The sequence below is a fragment of the Hirundo rustica genome, chromosome 23 (genome assembly GCF_015227805.2).
Source record: "Hirundo rustica isolate bHirRus1 chromosome 23, bHirRus1.pri.v3, whole genome shotgun sequence".
In the NCBI taxonomy this organism is placed as follows: Eukaryota; Metazoa; Chordata; class Aves; order Passeriformes; family Hirundinidae; genus Hirundo; species Hirundo rustica.
The window spans coordinates 355,045-373,185 of NC_053472.1; the positions used below are offsets into that span (position 1 = coordinate 355,045).

Consider the following 18,141-nt stretch of genomic DNA (forward strand, 5'->3'; position numbering starts at 1 on the left):
CATTTTAAAGCCTACCCCGAGGCAGGCCGAGCCGGGAGAGAGGGCTGCCGAGTCCCCGGGTAACAATTACGGGCCCCGTTGGGCTGGGCCCCCCCGGACTGTCACCGAGGGGTGGGCAGGGCTTCCCCGCCCCGCCTCTCCTCCGGTGACTCCGGGCAGAGAGGAAAGGACGGGGGGAAGCTCAGGCGCTCCGAGATTTTCCGCGGGAAAGACACCAAGCGCCTGGGTAGATTTAACCCTTTCCTGGCAAAAATGAAGCTTCCAACGCTTAACCCTCCCTGAGAGCGAGAAGGGGACAGAGTGAGCGTAGAGAAGACATAGCATGAAGTCAGTGGAGCGACTATTGGGACAAGGGATTTAGGAGGCTGTCATTCCATTTGAGGCTAGACTTCTTATTGAGCCATAGAAATGAGCTCTTTATGTACATTATCTCTTTAAATCATGGGAAAAAAATGCATTTGGGGAGATGATAGTTTAGATTTGTGTGAGGATTTGAGCAAAGGTGTTTGTGATGGACTAAGTGATATTGATCCTGTGAGATGCTTGAACAGAGATAAAGATGAGAAACTCTCTGCGCCAGTGAAGAAGTGAGAAGATATCTCTGTACCTTGAGATGAAGAATCCTTTGCTTTAGAGTTATTCATCTTTAAAAGGTGACACCCCAGTATGCAAAAGTCTAAGACCCGTGACCCATGAGCAGCTTGGGAAACTGCTCCTAGGAGGAGTCACAAAGGCAGGTTTCTTTGGGCGGCTGTTTATGTGACAGTTCAAAAACCCACAAGAGAACTGTTCGAGGTTGTCAGTGGGATCCGTGACTCTAAGAGAGACTCCTCTCCTAAAAATTAATGAAAGACTATTTTCAAATGGTGAAACTGACTGAAAATCACAGGTTTTGTCTCTTTATGTTCTTTGTGGTAAAGTGTCCAGTTTGTGGGGGGAGGAAGGGTGTTTTGAAAGTTTCATTTTGTTTTTGTTTTTTTTTTTTTTCTTTTGGTGTGTGTTATTAATTTATACCTACCTTTAAGTTTGGGCCTGTTTTGCCTTTTTCTCCTAATCCTATCTCACAGCAGAGTAAACACTCAAACCATCACAGGTCTGGCCGATTTATAGAACAGAGAGAAGTTCTGAAGACTTTGCTGCTTCTCTCAGGTTACTCTTCATCCTTATCCCTGGTAGGTATTTTTATTTATTAATGCCACTAAATAATAGAATCCCAGAATGGTTTGGGTGGGAAAGGACCTTAAAGCTCATCTCATTCCACCCCCTGCCACAGACAAGGACACCTTCCCCTATCTCAGGGTTCTCTAAGCCCTGTCCAACCTGGCCTTGGACTCTTTCAGGGATGGGGCAGCCACAGCTTCTCTGGGCATCCTGTGCCAGGGCCTCAGCACCCTCACAGGGAAGAATTTCTTCTTAATTCCTTATCTAACCCTGCCTTCCTCCATCTTAAGGCTGTTCCCCCAAGTTCTATCCCTATATAAGCTGCCCCTGCCCTTTGGGAAGCAATACCTGGTGACCTTCCTTAATCTCTGAGCTATGAATAAAGCTATTACCATATTACTTTCAAAAACTGATCAGCAGCTCCAGTGATAGAGCACTAGGCAACAAACCCCCCATCTACTAAATAAATTGGGATGTGCTTTCTGTTTTCTGACTTACATATTTAAGCAACATGTATTTTCAAGGGGCTGGTAGCACATGGCTCGGCTCCAGAGACAGCCAGAGAGTTTCCATATTATAAATGAGCTCCAAAAAAGTGTCACCACATCTGATGATGCAGCATTTTTAAACAAAATTGCAGATACAGGGAGGTGGGTGCACTTCCTAATCACCTCCTAAGAGAGGAGCCCGGGGGAAAAAAGACTCACAACTCCTGAACAAGCATGTAAAGGATATATTGGGGAACTGTCCTTGGAAGGGACATTTCTTATGCCTTTCTTGTTTGCTGCCTACAGGCAGCAGCTGTGCCTGGCCCAGCTGTCATTCTGGGATGCTCAGAGGGAGAGAAATCACATAAGAGCATCACAGACTTGACCTAAGGCCAGTTTCTCTCCAACAAACCTTTCAGCAAAATTCCCAGCTTATTTCTCATACTTCCTCTATCCTACCCACTGCCCAAAGCCACCTCAAATTCTCCCTTTCTTCCAGTGTTTTTTTTCCCCCAGGTTGTCCCTTCTGGCCCCAGAAGCTCTCTGGCTCTCTGTAATGTTTCCTCCCCTCATCTGGGATTCTTAACCAGTGCCCAAGTGACAGAGGAGCCTCTGTTGGCTGCACACATTTCTGGAACACTCGATTCTGCTGGTTCCAGCTGAATTCCTGCAGAATTCCTCCTCCAGGGGAGCTTTACTCTCCCAGGAATTGCAGTGCCCTGTAGGGACAGAAAGCTGGAACACGTCACCTCTTCTGTTGCATTTGCCACATGTCTTGTGCTTGGTACTTATCATTTTTTCTATTAACTCACAATTTAGTCCAGGCTGGTGCTCAGGACCATTCCCTCTGCCATTCCAGACTTTCAGGGTGGCTAACACCGATACCCAGTGACACACACCAGCAAAAATCACCCTTTTTTCCCAGAATTGTAGTCCTGGTATCTGCCAAGCTCTGCAGCTCAATATCAACCTGAAACTGCCAAGCTGTTACATTCAGTGTTCATATCCTGACCTTTCTATCTACTCCCTTCTAGTCCATTCATTCAGGTTAAATTTTGCAGCCTTAACCTTTTTTTTTTAATCTACAGATTATGCTTTTTTTATGCAATACTTCAAGTGAAATACTGTCTGTAGAAGTCTAAAAGAATTATGTGTGGAGGTCCAGCCTGCCCTTAAAAATTAAGTGTGATTTCTGGTTTTTACTGCAGCAATATTACAAATTGACTCTCAGCAAAAGGCAGGGTGACGTTTTAGATCATTACTAAGTAATTGAGTGGTCTTTTGCTATAAATTTTGTGAAGGTAAGCACTGAGTTTTGAGCTGTTCTAAAGGCTTCAGCTTTATAGCTCTGTATTAACTTCCATGAGGCCCAAAGCCAGGTACATGGGAGCCTGTGAGGGCTGACAGCAGGTGGTACTCACTTTAAAATAATCTTACATTTAGTTGTAAGATTATTAAATTCCTACAGTATAATTTATTTGCCTAAACAAATCACCACCCAGTATTTCGGGTTAACAAATACAGTTTTCCTTAAAAAAAAAAAAAAAAAAAAGAGAGAGAGAGAGAGAAAAAGATTTACTATTTTTTTTTAAAAAATGTGCCCTAAAACATCAGCAGACTTCCAGAGCTTTTCTGTCATTGTGTAAAGGTCACGCAACATGGGCAAGTTGCCACAAATATTTACACTTGTGAAATAAGGTTTGTGAAAGATGAGATGAATAGTTGAGCTGAAATGAGTGCCCTGCCCATGAACACTAGCCTGAAGCCTCAAAACTTGTGGTGAAAAAGTACCCATCAACTCATTTGCAAGAGGTTTCCCTCCCATCATTTGATATCTGGGACACCCAAGCACTAGAAGATTTAAATACTTCTTCTAATAATAACTGAGCATATTTATAGATATTTGTAGATATTTTCATCCTCTGGATAAATATGCAACACTAATTTTTGTTTAGCACCAGTGTCCTATGGCAGCAACTGCTGCTGATTGTAATTATACAGCTGTCAGAAGTCAGGATCAACTTGGGCTTCCTCCCAGCTCCAAGCCGAGTGTAGGAAAATTAAAATCCTGCTCTTAGTTGTAAGTCTTTAAAAACAGGAATTCTCAGTTTGTGCATTTGATGTAAGTAACCACCCCGAACTTTTGGAAAATTCACAGCCAAATAAAAGAACTTGGTTCAGTTGTGGCTTTTCTTACTGTGACTGCTGGAAAGTTTTACCCACCCCTGAACTTAACAGTAGATTTGTTAACAAGAAAAAAAAAAATTAACCAAAGCTTGAAAAATAATCATCCCTCTTTCCTTAGATGTGGGATTAGTTCCCTGAAACAACAACAGAACAGCAAAAGAGCTGCTTCCGCACTTGAGTGCTAAGGTAGAAGTGAAGATTTCACTGAAGATTTCACCAGAAGTTTCAGTGATTTCTCCATGCTGATTAACCAACTCAAACATCACAGTACAGGAGTGAGCTCATCACATCAGGCTTCCACGATGATCAGATGAAGTGTTCCAGTTCAGGAAGGGGATAAATGGAAGATAAATATGGGACACAGCATAATAATGAGCTCTGGCTCTGTCCTACTTGCTCATAAGCCATCTTGACAGTACAGCTTTTTCCTTTGTTATGCATCTCACTAGTTCCTTCCCCCAAAAAACTGTCTTGGATCTGGCTGTGTGTAAAGTGCACGTGAGGGGAAAAACCATCCACAAGTATGCATAAGCCAGAGCTCGCCAAGCATCTGTATCGTGTGTGATGTGTTGCTACTTGACAGCTCTATCAGGCTCTCCTGGAGGCTCCTCAATGCCATATGTCTGTTCCAGCTCCAGAGAGCAGCTCTGCCTCTGCCAGCAAGAACCAGAGGCCATTTCTGGCACCTGCTCTGTGCAGCCCCTCACTTCCCCTCCTTTCACTTCCCCTTCTTTCAGGAATGTAACTCAGTGGGGGTGTGATTGGGAAGGCAGAGTTCAGATCTCTTCCCAGTTCCAACCCTGACAGCCATCACTTTGTTTTAAGCTCTCCCCATCTCAGCAGTTCACTTTCAGATTCCTTCCCATAATATTTTCAGGCCCCTATCTAAGTCATCCTGCAGCTTCTTGTAATTTCTCCGAAAGAGCCTCTAGACTTCATTCTACTTGCTCAGGTTTACAGCAGTCCAACTTGAAGCCAAGCCATCTCTAACATTCAGCTGTAAGGAAATGCCACAATTATCGTAATTTCAACAACTGGGTTTTACAGCTCCTGCATAAGGGGTTAAGCCACTCTCTATTAGAGATTAAGAAAATCTAAGGTTAAAAATGCAAGATTCAGTGCACTTCTCACAGGATACTTGTCCAGTTTGTGTAGCTAAACCTCAGGCCTTCTCCAATCTGCCACGTTCACCCACTCCAGGCAATTCCAGGAGACATAGGAATAGGCAGCTCTGGCCACACACAGTCATAAGTATACAAATTATTACACAACAGAATTGCATGAAATATGGTGGGGAGCAGCAGCACTGAATTAGTCTCTCTGAAAACAAGGCAGGGGCTGGTCTGTCCTGCACATCTGATCTCCATCCCACAGTGCCTTGGATATAGTTTTCAAGATGTATTCCAGGGCCTTGCTGGGTTTCCCTACACCCAGCATCTTTACTCATACAGGATGCTTTACATTAGTTTTCTTTCTCAGTGCTTTCCTCCCAGGGTGTAGCACCAGTGTGTCCTAATTCACACCCACTTCCCAAACCCTGGGTCAGTTCTCCACAGAAAAAATACCTAATTGTCAAGTCACTAAACAGAGATTTTGAGCACTTGTTTAGCAAGTCACAGAAGTGCACAGGTGCTAAGCCTTGCAGGGCCCTGCTTTGCTAACTCCTCTCAATTTCTCATTACCAGAGCAAGCTGTGCCAGTTCTCCACCCACGCCAGTGCCTGCAACTGCCTGGAAAACTGGTGCAAACCCATCCCACAGCGGGGGGAGTCTGTCCCAGGTTTTACCAACAGAACTGCAAGTCTGCAACCTCCAAGCACATTCGGCACAAGTGGCTCAAAGAGAGAGATTGTGTGAACGAGTTGTAACACATTCTCACTTCCCTGTGCACCAAGGTCACCAGCTGGAATGCGCTCGCCTGCAGTTTTGTCTGGGAGAAACAGCTTGATTGACCCAGCGAGTCACATGATTTCACAGATGCTGCATGGCAGAGTAGCTCCAGGAGCATTTGTGAGACTGTGAAGGAAGGATTAAAAAGCAAGCAGTCAAAAGTGCAGTTTCACTCTGTCCCAAGCACAGCATCATACGTCATATTTGCACACAAAGAGAAGCCAAATAACTGGAAGAATTCCATTCGGTAGCCTGGGCACTCATCTTGGTGGATTTGACCAACAAAGAGACAGGCTGGAAGGGAAAGAAATATTCTGCTCTGCTTGTATTTATACACAGCTGAACTTTACATGTGCATAGTCGCAGAGACTGAGCGTACACTAAGAGCATTTTGTAAACATGGAGGTTCAAGGCTTTAAAAGTCAATTTATCTAGTTACATTTTTAATCTTTCTCATTGCTTCATATGACCAAACACAATGTTCTCCACAGGGATGACAAAATAGTAATAATTTTAAAAAGGTGGGAAAATGTCCAATTCTTGGGGTAAAGGCTACAGAATATTGCAAATTTAGACTGTTGTTTGCAAGCATTTGGAGTATTCAGTAACTATTTCAGCCAAACCAATTCAGAGGAGAGTAATTTTTTTGCAAAATAGTCTAAATGAATGGTTGACTAAGAATCTGATCTCAGTTATTCTGAATGCTTATCTTTTTGAGTCCAGAAGTCATTTGAATTCACAGAACTCTGTGTGTGTACAGAAATGTGCCCAGCTAAAAGGTCTGTACCAATGACGCTTTCGAATTTGGCAGCTGTTTTACCTTGGGGAGTCTTCCTCACCAGGAGTTTTTAATCCTGAACACCATCTCTGAGTTACTGAAGTCTGTTTCTAACCATGCACAAGGCACACACCAGCCATCACACCTGACATGCCCATTGTTTAGCTATCTTCCTGTTTATTATCACTGCTTTTAAAAAATGTCATGCAACAGCAACAAGCTGTGGCATTACCAGTGACGAGTACTCATGGCTCAGTCCCTGGGTGTAGGAGGTACAAAAAACAGTCACAGACTGATAGCTCTCATTCTGTAAACACCACACCCTTTCCTTTTCCAAGGATGAGCGGCTTCAATAATACAAATATGCTGTTGGGTTTGTCCTCCATGAGTCAGGGGGATACTCATATTTAAAAAAAAAATATTCTAGCCATAAAATACTGCAGGGAAAAAGAATCTCCTGTACCTGATGACTCTAAGTTGAGATGTCTGAAAACAGACCACTGGGAAATGGAGCATAACCTGTCACAAGAGAGTGACCAGCTGAGCAATAAGCCAGACAGAGTCAATACACCCATTGCCAGGAAAAGGTATATTTATTCTCTGAAAACATGAGTTGGAAAATTAGTAATGACTAGAGCCCTTATTGCTCCTCCCGCAGAGTCCTCTCAAATATGCCAAATTTGCTACTGAAGTTACTTGGATGAAATCTCTTGCTCTTATCATTTATATCTACTTTTGGGAAAGAGTCTGGCTTCAATTTTAAACAGCAATGTGTCTGGTGGCTTCAAGAGAGGTAAGATTTCACAATTGATATCCCAATTCCAACTGAATTACTTGCTTTTCCAGCAGAAATGAAGATCAGCTTAACTGAAGTTAATCAAAGAAGTCATATTTTTATGCTCATGCTTTTTTCTTGATGGCAAAACCACTGTAAGGATTTTGATAAGCCAGCTCACATCTCTGTAGTGATTATCTCGAAGCCTCAGCCCAAATTCACCACCCCTAGCACAAGCTGCCATAGCCCCACACCAGAAAAGACTTGCCTTTCCCCTCGGTTATTCATATCTCTGAGACTCATCTTCTGAAGGGTGACAGGAATTGCCTCATTCATCTCCCAAATCTGCCATGAGCCATGACTAATGCTTGTGCTGTGCCCTGAAACACTGGGAGGAAAGGTGCTGCAGAAGTGCAAAGCAGCTTTCAGGAACAGAAATAAATCATCTCTCACTCTTCCCTTCCCCACTCTTTATCCTTTCACATGTCTTTGTTGTGGCCCCAGTTTGTCAACAGCATTTAGTACTCTTTGGCATCAGCATCTTCTCAGAACAAACATACAAAGCTCAGAAGAAGTCTCCAAATGCAACTGATTTCTTAAATATTTATCATTTCACTCCAAGAAAAATATTTAAAAGAAGAACATGAAGTAAAGGAAGGAAAGATACAGTTATCTCACATCAACATCTCAAAGCACAACCAGGCCAGCTGATGTAAACCAGAACCAAATTCTGCACCAGCTAGCACAGAGCTGCTCTCTAGGGCTTCTCTCAGCAGAGTCACCTTGCCATTGACATACCCAGGCAAAAAAGCCGCCCCCAAAACCCCACCAATTCCAAGCTAGGCAAATTCCCTTTCAGTTTCCCTCATCTTCTTCCTCCGTGGAAAAAAAAAATATATATATAGATAGTGGAAAAAGAAAACCATGTGTATCAAAAATCCTCCCTCATAATAAATAAAAATGGTACCCTTTCCAACAAATAGATCTGCACCAGTTTTTAAAATTTGAAACCAAGAAATCAGACCTGGATAACTGCCATCTGGTCATATCCCTTCCTCTCATCCTCCGAGGAAGTTTTTTTCCTGGATGCCCTGGCTAACTTGCTGATGAGGTGATGAGGGTCAAATGACCTTCAGATCCATGCAAAGGGCAGACATACCCTGTGGACACACAGCTACAACCTATAACTGGCAAGGGCTGAAGCAGTTTGGATCAGTCCTTTCCTGTTTGGCAGTGCTGGATAGCAGGGCTCTGCGCTGGTGAAACATTTCCTGGCATCCTCAAGAGCCCTTAGAGTTTTCCAGAAAACTAGCAAGACCAAGAACTGACAAGAAACACAAAATATGACAAGGGGGAAGGTTAAACATTCTCCCCTTATTTATTTATCTTTTTGAGCAAAATGTTCAGACACAAAAGTGAAGGCAGTGGGATTCAAATCACAAGGCACAACTTGATGGGAGGCAGTTAAAGGGAAATTCATGCAAGATCCTCAGCACTGAGTCAAGACCTTTCTTTGATCTCCAGTTTTCCCAAGCCACATTCCCACATGCAGCCCACCATTTGTTTTTAGTTAGAAAGGCAGAATGAAAAATGCTCTGCCAGAGAAGAGCAACAAACGGCCCTTGCAATAATCACGCAGCAACAGCCAGTCAAAATCAGGAAGAGGCAAAACCACAAAAGTGAGATGATGGCATCTATTACATTGAGCAGCTGCTTGGAGATGCTCCCGGTATCTTTCCTCCAGGAATTTCAAAGTCTCCCAGATCAGGGATGAATAGATAGGGACCATTTCCTTGCACATTACTGAATCTTCTCTCTCCTAAATAGGGAGCCAACAAATTGCTTCTGGCACCCTTAGGTTTATCAGCAGTGAGCCATGCAGGGACTGTCCTGCCTCATTCTAATTCACTTGTCAGGTTTGACAGGACTGGAGTTGTAGACAGCACAATACATCACATCATTTTGCCTTGTCATCACTGTAATTTGTATATTTTCTTTTTTTATTAGCCCACATAATTATACTTTTTGCCATTTTAGGGACTACTGTGCAACATCTTCATGATTTGCTGTCTACTTACCTGTGCAGCCCCAGCCCCACTGATGTTCTTAACTCCAGTTTTGTTTGTTGACATCTGGCACAGCATATGCTGATGTCTCAGAGCGATTGTTCCAGACTCGGCACATTTACAGTTAGCATCAGTTAGTTATTCACAGTAGGCTCTGAAAATTTTCATCACAACAACTAGAAATTCTTCAAATCTTTTAAATTAAAACTCACAACTTGGAATTTCTGCATGTCTAGGCTTGCCTTTCTTAGTCACTCAATACTTTAGCAAACGGTATCATTTGTCCAAACACTCTGGGGAGGTGGTATCGCCACAGCCCTAATGTAGATTATGTACTTCCTTTACAATGTTTCACAGATGGAATGAAAACCGGAATACATCAAATCGAGCTTGAGGGACAGTTTCAACTATGCCTTTCATTTAGAACATTTCTGAAAATGTATCAAGTGGGCCATTTCATATTTGGTTTTGCAATGCAAATGTGGCTAAGCACAGGCACACCCCACACACTCTGTGTGAATGCCAGGTGCATGATCCACACCCCCACTCCGTGTTCCTCACTCCGCGGCCCTGGGCCCTGGCCAAAGGCAAGGAGTGCTCCCAGGATAACTGCCTTGCAGTGCCACTGCTGGAGGAGTAAACAACACCAGCAATCAGACTTGTAAGCTCTGCGGTCACAAAGTGCCATAATTATCAGGGAGGGGTTTCTACACGTCCTGCTGACAGCGAGATCGAGTCGTGTGTTCCTGGCCATGCTAATGAAACAGTAAAGCACATAAAGTAGATTTTGAAGTGGTTTAGGGTCAGCCATCGAAACACAACACTCAGGTAAATGGCTCTATCCAAAAGATCCTCTGCAATAGCACAGCACGTCCTTGCATTCACAGAGGCACTTAATTGGAGGAAAAAGTTTGTGGTTAACACTTAAACCTCAGTTAAAAGTGCGAATTAACTTTTACTGATAAAGCAACACTGTCCCATACTGGTTTAATAAATCTGAAGCTCAACTAGAGGGGAAAGTTTTGCATTGTGAACAGGGTGTGCAAGTGGCCTGTCCACAGATAAACATGTCTGTGACTGCAATAAAACACCTTTGCATTACCACAGTGAGGTGGGAGGGTTGTGGTGCAGGCAGGTACCTGGTACACCCCTTCTGCCTAGGAACCCTCCCCCAAAGACACAGTGAAAAACACACTAACAAACTTCAGAACATCTTTGGTGAGTTTTTGCATACTCAGACATTGAAAAGCCATCCTGGACATGTTCCTGTGTCACTTGCTTTAGGTGACCCTGTCACCTGTTAGGGGGGGTTGGCCCACATGATCTCCAGAGGTCCCTTCCAACCCCACCATCCTGTGACAGGAGCAGCCCTCGCCTCACTACAGCACACGCAGAGCCATGCAGACCCTGCCAGCTCCATCCCTTCTGCTGCCCCTGGACCAGCCCCAGCACCTTGCACATCCCTGAACCCCAAATGTACCTCATCAGTGTGTATAAAGAGGGGGTGCTAAGAAGATGGACCAGGCTTTGGTCTGTGGTACTCAGCAACAGGACAAGAGGAACAGGCAGGAACTGATGCATAGGTAGTTCCAGTTGAACATGAGGAAGAACTTCCCTGTGCAGTGATCAAGCACTGAAGATTGTCCAGAGAGGGTGTGGATATTCCAGAACACACCGGACACAATCCTGTACTCTGAGATGGCCCTGTTGGAGAGGGGAGCTAGGACCTGGTGACCCTCTGTGGTCCCCTACAGCCTGAGCCTTCCTGGGATTCTGTGAAGTAACCCCAGTCCCTTCAGCTCAGCCCTCACACCCTTCCCCCTCCTCCTGGCCCCAAACCAGGCACACCTGGCACCACTTTCCCACACTGGGGGGAAACATTTCCCTGTGCCCAGACCCACACCTTCCCCATCACCTGCAGCCCAGCTGGGCTGGGCTTTGGTGGCTTTGGTCCCGGAATCCCAGAGTCATTTCGGTTGAAAAAGACCTCTGAGACCATCGAGTCTACCCTGTGACCCATCCCCACCCTGTTACCCAGCCCAGCTGTGTCACTTCCAGTCACTCCTTGGACAGCTCCAGGAACAGAGACTCCACCACCCCCCTGGGAAGCTCCTTCCAACATCTCATCACCCTTTCTGTGATGAAATTCCTCCTGATGCCGAACGTAAACCTTCTCCGGTGCCGGTTACGTCTGCATCCTCTCGTCCTGTCGTCGTTCCCTGGGGGCAGAGCCCGACCCTCAGCAGGCTACAGCCTCCTGCCAGGAAACCGTAGAAAGGAAACACGCTGTCTTACCAGCCCGAGCCGGCTCCCCGGGCTCCCTCCTCCGTATCCCCCTTACGGCCACCCTCCAGCCCCGTCATCCCTCCCTCCATCCACCTATCCCTCCCTCCATCTCTTTCTCCCTCCATCTCCCGGCCGCCGCCTCACGCCCGCCCTTCCCGGCGTCGGGGCGGAGCCGGCGGCGGCAGCAGCGCGCATGGGCCCCGCCGCCCGTCCCTGAGCCCGAGCCCGAGCGGGGGGCGTGTGCCGGACGCGGATCCCCCTGGCCGGGCCCTCGCCGGCCCCTTCCCGGCGGCTCCTCCTCACCTGCGGCGGCCGCGGCCATGGCGCTGCGGGCGGCGGGACGGGGCTGCTGAGCGGCGGTCGGGGCGCGGCCCCGCGGCGGCGGAGCGAGGTGAGCGCGGCCAGCAGAGGGGAGGGCTGAGGGGACAGGTCGGCGTAGCGCCCACCGTCGCGATAGTGTCGCGATAGTGTCGCGACAGCGCCCTGCGGGTCGTGAGGGCGGCGCTGGGGTAGAGGATGTGTCGCGCTCTGCGGCCGCTGCCGCCATGGGCGGGAGAGAAAAAGGCAAAAATGCCGAATAAAAGCACTCGCGGGTTTGTCGCGGCGGGGTTTTGTTCTTGCCGGGGCTCCCCCCGCTCCCTCCCCTTTCCCGCCCCTGGAGCTCCGCCCGTGTCGCCGGGGGTCTCCCAGGTGGATGAATTCGCCCGTGGCCGGGGCACAATCACCGGCGAGGAGGGACGATGGGCATTTTAACCCGTGCGTGCCATCCCCGCCTGGGGTTCGGCGTGCGGACGCCGCTTTGCGCCGGCTCCATTGTCCTGCCGCCCTTTGTGGAGCCGCTGCGGGCGCGCGGGGTTCGCGTCCGGGCGCGGTGTGGCACGGAGCGGTGCCCAGCAGGTGCTGCGTGTGCTCACGGAGGTGCTTTATCCAGATTGTCTCGCTGAGCTCACCGCCCGCTTGCAGAAGGAAGTGAGCAGTGGATGCCGGAATGAGGTTTTTAGGGAAGGATCCATAACGCTTCTGGACCCTGGGTGAGCAGTGGCAGCTTGGGAAAAAGGTGAATGAACCTTTGAAAATCGCACATGTGTATCCACCCATAGTGCTGCTTTCTTCCTGAAAAACGTGCGTTCCATCTTGTTCTCCCTTGGGAATCTGTCTCCTGTGGCAGATGGCTGCTCCAGACCTGACCATGGGCTGCTGGATTGTTTGAAGGTGATGGGAACGAGTCAGGTTTTGTTCCCTCTCTGTCCTTTCCACGTGAGATTGTACAGAAAGCAGCACTTTGGACAGAGGCTTGGACAGCTTCTGAGGGCACCCAGTTTGTTGTATTGGTTGGTCCTGGCACTGGGAAGAATGCAATCGAGAGGAATAGGTGGAAAGGCAACAAGGTAGAAGCTTAAAATATGTAATGTAATTTCAAGAAACAGCTGTAAGTGTGTAATCCAAAGGTGACGAGACGAGACATTTTTCTTTGAAATGAACCAAACGGGTTGGTTTCCAAGACTCTTAAAATCTATTTCAAGTGTTTAAGGTTGGAGCTTCTGCAGAATAGGGGTAGATATCCTCATTGTGCTTACTGAGAGCCATGCGGTGTTTCTTTTCCACTGCACAGATGTCTTCTCACTCTAAAATCAAGTTAGCCTTGAGTGAGCAGCTTATTTTGACTGGTAAGTAAAATATTACATATTCTTCGTGATAAAAGAGCAGTAAATAGTTCTTGTGCTTGGACTGGTTTGTTTTCAGGAAACTTATCAGAGCCTTACCCCAGGGTGTGTGCATGTGGAGCTGATGGGTCTGTAGTCTTTAAACACATTGGAGCCAGCTGCAAGAATCAAGATTTTAGTCATTTGAGAGCATATGGTGATAGAGATGATAAAGTGGGGGAAAATGGGGTCAGTCTTGCAAAATGCAAAGCCTATTACTTAGGGAAACAGAACTGAAAGTGTTGCTGTGGTATTAATGCCGTTTATAGTGTACAGAAGAAACGTTAGTCCATTGCCAGAAGCAAATTATTGGCCAGTCTTTCAGCTTGTGGTCTTAATCTGGGGTTTATTTTTTTAAAGTGCTCTTTGTTTCTTCAAAAACTCGACAAATACATCTGAGGCAAGTCAGCAGAGATATCATCAGGGAACTGCTTTAGTTTTTGGGTGTTGTGTCCAGTTTGTAGCTGGATGTTGCAGTGGTTTTGTGTCACTTGCTGCTGGGGGATTGTGAAATATCAGGATCACAGCCCCGAACAATCTGTTTTCTGTAACGCAAAGTGATGGGAATGATGATCATAATGTTGAATTTAAGGGGGGTGATTGCAGTGGTGACTTAGTGGCCGGGGAGAAGATCCCGTACGGAGTGGAGGAAATCCAACAAAAAATATGACTAGTGCTACTTTGGCCATTTTCCCCCTGGGCTTCTGGTTCTTTTGTGAACTTCTGAAAAAGAAATGTCATTCTGCTGTCTGAGTGCATTGTTTTGCATGACGTGTCAGACCACATTATGGGGATGATTCCAGTCAACCTCTCCCATTTCAAAACAAACATGTCAAATACTATAATATGTTTATACAAAGACTCAGTGTGTTTTGCAGGAGCCCAATGTCCATATTTCCAAAAATAAATGATGTTTTTCATACTTTATTATGGCTAGAATAGTTTGTGTAGGAGAGAAGAATTGAGATGGGGTTCCCTTGGCCTTTGTGAACTGCTCACCACCAATAAGAGGAAGATGCTGGCTTTTTCACGGACCAGGGGATTATCTTCATTTGCATTTCTTCAAAATATTCTGATCTTTGCAGTAGTTCTGATTCCAGTGGCTGTCACCAAGGCAAGAGCAATTGTCTCTCCTGGTGCCAGGGTAAGGACAGAAAGGGAAGAAGATAGAAGATGTAGGTAAATTTGTAAATTATGGCTTCAGAACCAAATTGGTCCTGTGGGACTGTGAGCACAGGTGGCCCCTTCCAGGTGTGGTGTCCACAGGGCCGTGTCCTCTGCCACGTGTGCTCCTCACCTGCAGCTCCTGGGTCTGGTTTCAGCCTTCCCTGTGAAGCAGCAGCATTGTGTACCAGCAAGGCTGATAAGCTTGCTGCTTCTATGGGTTTGATGATGATGATGAGCCAGGTAGGTCTGAGCTGAGATCACCTGACAGAGCCATTCTTCCCCACCAGACTTGTGCAAGAATTTGAACTTCAGCACGTTCTGAGTCTGTGCTTCCAACAGTGGAGGATGTTCTGAGTCTGTGTTTGGATTTGATAGCTGCTGTTGGGATATCTCTTATTGCAATAAAAGAGAAACAGATTGAAGTGTTTGTCAGCTTTTAAAGTCCATAACTGCTTTCCTTGGAAAAAATAAGTCATTTTGGTATCTGGGGTGAAGCAGGTCAACAAGTCTGGGCAGTCAGAGCATGTGGATTTTCCCAGTGATTTCTATTCTTATGTTAATCCTTTGAGCAGGCTGGCTGAGCATGGTTGGAGAGGAGGGGTGTGCACATCCCAGACACTAAAGAGAAGCCATTTTTTGTACCTATTGTTATGCAGATTAGGTTTTCCAGCCAACGCATAACCCGAGGATGTGATGCCGCAGGTCAGGAGTCATTTAGCAATTCTCACCCGGTTTGGCCGAAACTGTTCCTCCTCAATATTAATTTTGTGGGGTTTTGTTTGTTTTGCTTAGGATTTTTTTTTTTTTTTTTTTTTTTTTTTTTTTTTTTTTTTTTTGGTAAATCTGTGTTGTCGCTGAAAAGTTATCCGTTATCTTTGCTGCTGAACAATTAAAGTTGGAGAGCTTCACTTTTCAACTTTTAATTATGTTGTTGGGTAAGAAGTGCAGGAAGGCAGCAAAACTGAGTTGCTCATCTGAATCCTTGTTCTGTTTCTGTGTGTGCCTTGTTGTGTTTCTCCCACACTGCGAGCCCTTGCAGTGCAAAATATTTTAAATATATAGATTATTGAGTAGCCCATGCATGTTCCTAGGGAGGTGTGCATGCGTGCCGTTGGAAACCACGTAAAAGACGTAAATCTCACAGGATTTACTTGTTGTATCTTGGTTTTCTAAGATTGTTTTAGAAATGTGAGGTACTGGAGAAGTCTGAAGGAGATGTTCCAAGTTAGGGTTTTGTTTCACAGAACAGGAAACTGCAGCTGTTTGTGGCCTCTCTCCTGTATAATATCCCAAATAACATGTGGGGTTTCTGCAGTGCAAGGTGCTGGGGCTCTTAGGCACGCTAAGAAGTCTCTGGGTGTTTATTTCAGTGCTGTTTTGTGGTTCTGGGGTCTGCACTCGCTGCAGGAGATCCACTTATCCATATTTGTGTGTAGCGTTGGATTCTTTGGAAGTGTGCAAAATAATTAAAACCTGCCCTTTAAACTATTTAGTAAATTGGATTTGTTTTGCCAGCAGTGGGACAGGAAGTTAATCGCGTTTAAGCTGATGTTGACTTTTCCAATCTGATTTTCCCTGGGAAGAAACTTTACTACCTCGTTGTTAAATGCACAGTTAATTGCCTGCTGATTGGTTAAGCTGATAAACCAATGCTACCAGGTTTACTGTAATCAGGCTGGTAAATGTGCCACGTATGTGCTTCCTCATGCTATTGTCTCGCTTTATGATTAAACTCCGTGTTAACTCTCATCATGCTCACGATTTGAATGTATTTAGTATTGTCAGGTGGTGATTGACACTGGAGTTAGCCTTCACTGGATGTTATTGCCCTGTGTTTCAGTTACACCTATATTTCTGGAGTTCATATTGCCGCCTATGAGACACTGTATGACACCAATATTCTATGAGAATATGGTTCAGCAGCTTTTAACCCATTGTTTAGAAAATAAAATACATCTCCACTTTAAAAACAGTTTTTGTAGGCACCCTTATTGTCTTTCCCTCTTGTTTCTGTAGCTGTTGCAATATTTGGAGTGTGTCCTGACGTGGTATGAGGTCAGTGGTTGAAGCAATATCTGTGTATCAGTTACTGATCAATGAATCATTCTCCCTCTTGGCCATCTCAATTACTTTTGCTGATGAAGGAGCTGCAATTGCTGCCCCTCCATCCTGCCTCTGGTGTGCCCAGAGCTTTTGCCTGCCCTCCTCTCAGTACTGATGTTTGTGGGTAGAAAGCATTGATTTTTTAGGGTATCCATTATAACTCATTAAGAGTCAGAGAGGAACTAGAGTTTCTCCAATTTCCACCATTAATTCATTTAACTAGGGCTGCAAGCACTTTGGAGCCTGACTTCCTACGGATTTCAGGGTTAAATTAACTGCTTAAATATCCTTGAGGTTTTTTGTTGGATGGAGGGACACTTGGTCAGCCGCAGTTGTGGCCTTAGGTCTTCTGGTGGCAGCTCTTCCAATGGGTGAATTGCTTTTAAGATACGTGGATGAAGGTGGTTTGCTAAAAGCTTTGTTATCACTTACTAACAGAATGAGAAAATCAGTTTTCCCAAAAATAATTTTGGTGGCAAGGTGTTAGGTTGTTACGTGTGGTTTGAAAATTCTTGCTTCTTACAGAAAGGCATATTTAATTTGCTGTGTATTTTGTTATCTGAGAGATATTTATTACTGACTAAAAACATTTCTATTAAAATATTAAAGTTAAGTTGCCTTCCCCCCCTTTAATTTCAGTAACAATGTTTCCTGGCATTTGGGAGATGAGCTTTTTGGCCTTCATACTCAGAATGCTCAAGGTGCCTGGGAGTTCTCTAGGGAAAAAAGAAGATACAGTGCTTGGTGTTTTGAAAACAGTTTGGTTTTTTGGTGCCAGCGTAAAACCAACAAGTTTCTCAAATCTAAATTTTATAATTTGGCCATATTCTTACAGATTTCACTAAGTGTGGCTACTATGAAGAATGTAGCTGGACAACCCTGTTTGTGCACAATTTTAATTGATGCAAGAGTCTTTGAGTTTGCTGATATTTACCCTTTTCCTCCTTGTTATGATTCATGAATGTCTTCATTAGCTTTCATAACAGCAGTCTTGTGCCAGGCCTTTTGTGTTTGTGTCTTACAAGAAGCATCTCTAGAGAGTCTGCTCCTGCCTGCTGGGAACAATCAGTCTTTTAACAGGGTGATTTCAGTAGTTTTTAAAATTTATTTTGACTTCAAAAAGACTGTTCTCTTGCTTGATAATGCACCTTGCTTGTTCTTCCCCCCAGATTTTACGTAGCAGCTGATACAATGGAATCTTTACAAATTTTATCAACAATTTCCATATCAACTTTTCATGGACACGTTTCTGAACACATTTCAGTAGGTACTTAGCATAACTTGCCATTTTGATTATCATCTTATCCCTTACACTCTGTCTGGAATAAAAATAAAAATTGCTGTTTGAGTATCAAGATTTTTGTTAATGCTCATATATGAGTATTTATATGTACTGATTATGATACCACTTTTGTACTAAAATATAAAATGTAGGTTTTTTGTAAAACTCAGTGAGCAATAGCTATAAATATTCAGATAAACCAAAAAGAATTCTTTGGCATAATCTGTAAACCAGGATGTGTTGCTCCTTCCTCACT

General features: G+C 44.9%; 1 protein-coding gene across 2 annotated transcripts in view; it reads left to right on the forward strand.

The window, feature by feature from the left end:
* The first annotated feature begins 11,951 nt into the window (after positions 1-11,951).
* Positions 11,952-18,141, forward strand: part of ARHGAP32 (Rho GTPase activating protein 32) — a 247,896-nt gene continuing 241,706 nt past the window's right edge. For both annotated transcript variants that reach the window (XM_040084990.2, XM_058423373.1), the window contains exon 1: positions 11,952-12,021. The gene's annotated coding sequence lies outside the window, so the exon portion shown is untranslated. The remainder of the gene's footprint in view (positions 12,022-18,141) is intronic.